The 1,699-nt window shown below is 31.8% G+C and overlaps 1 non-coding gene across 1 annotated transcript; it reads left to right on the top strand.

Moving 5' to 3' along the window:
- The first annotated feature begins 832 nt into the window (after positions 1 to 832).
- Positions 833 to 937, top strand: LOC113913454. Its single transcript, XR_003517225.1, has one exon. It is a non-coding gene; the product is annotated as a U6 spliceosomal RNA (small nuclear RNA).
- The last annotated feature ends 762 nt before the right edge of the window (positions 938 to 1,699 follow it).

Raw genomic sequence — 1,699 nt, 5'->3', positions numbered from 1 at the left:
GCATGAGTGATTCAATATGTGAAAAGCAATGCTATATGAAGGGGAAAAAAAAACACATGATCATCTCAGTTGATGCAGAAAAGGCATATGACAAAATCCAACACTTTTTAATGATTATTAAAAAAAACACAATACACTAGGAAAACAAGGAAACTTCCTTAAGCTGATAAGGGACACATATGGAAAGCCCACAATAATCATCATATTTAATAGTGAAAGACTAAAGTTTTCACCCAAAATTCAGGGCAAGATAAGAATGCCTGCTTTCACCACTTCTTCAGCATTATACTGGAAGTTCTAGCCAGAGAAATAGGTAAGATAAAGAAATAAAAGCATACAAATTGAAAAGTAAAACTATCTTATTTACAGATGACATGATCCTATATATAGAAACTCTAAAGAATCCACAAAAAAACTATTACAACTTTTCAATTAGCAATTGATTTCACAAAGTTGAAGGATACAAGAATCAGTTTTATTTCTACACACCAGCAATGAATAACCCAAAAAGAAAATTAAGAAAAAAATTCCATTTACAAGCACATCCAAAACTATAAAATACCTAGAAATAAGTTTAATCAAGCATGCAGTACATTTTATAAAACTGCTAAAAGAAGTGGAAGAAATCTAAATAAATGGAAAGCTACCCCTTGTTCTGGGCTGGAATAGTTAATATTTTTAAGATGATGACCCAAAGCGATCTACATATTCAATGCACTCTGTATCAAAATTCCAATGGCCACTTATGAAGAAATAAAAAAGCCAATAATCAAATTCACATGGAGTTTTAAGAGGCCACAAATAGCCAAAACAGTATTTAAAAAGAAATATAGTGCTTGCTTTGGCAGCACATATACTAAAATTGGAATAATACAGAGAAGATTAGCATGGCCCCTGTGCAAGGATGACTCGCAAATTCATGGTGTTCCATATTAAAATAAAATAAGTAAAAAGAAGAATAAAGTTGAAGAACTCACACAAATTGATTTCAAAAGTTACTACAAAGCTACAGTAATCAAAATAGTGTGATACTGGCATACTGAGAGACATATAGATCAATGGAAAAATATTGGGAGTCCAGAATTAAACTTATACATTTATGGCTGATTTTCTACAAGCATGCGAACACCATTCAGTATGAAAAGAATAGTCTCTTCAACAAATGATGCTGAGACAACTGGATATATACACACACAAAAATGAAGTTGGACTCCTACATCACAGGGGTCATCAAAATTAAAAACTTTTGTGCATCAAAGGACATTAGCAAGAAAGTGAATAAACAACCTACAGAATGCGAAAAAATATTTGCAAATCATATATCTGACAAAAAGCCTAGTCTCTTCAATAGATGAAGAATTCTTACAACTCAACAACAAAAAGAAAAGTCAATTGAAAAATGGGCAAAGAATCTGAATAGAATATGAATGATCTCTCCAAGGAAATATATAAATTGCCAATATCCACATACATGAGAAGATGCTCAACATCATTAGTCATTAGGTAAATGCAACTCAAAATCACAATCATGTACCACTTGAATATGTACTCACTAGGATAACTATACTTTATTCTTAATGAAAATAACAAGTGTTGGTGAAGGTATGGAGAAAGAACCCTTGTACATTGCTGATGGGAGTGTAAAATGGTTCAACCACTGTAGAAAATAGTTTGGCATTTCCTCAAAAAGTCAAACATA

The sequence above is a fragment of the Zalophus californianus genome, chromosome 14 (assembly GCF_009762305.2).
Source record: "Zalophus californianus isolate mZalCal1 chromosome 14, mZalCal1.pri.v2, whole genome shotgun sequence".
In the NCBI taxonomy this organism is placed as follows: Eukaryota; Metazoa; Chordata; class Mammalia; order Carnivora; family Otariidae; genus Zalophus; species Zalophus californianus.
This window is presented reverse-complemented; position numbering and strand designations above follow the sequence as displayed.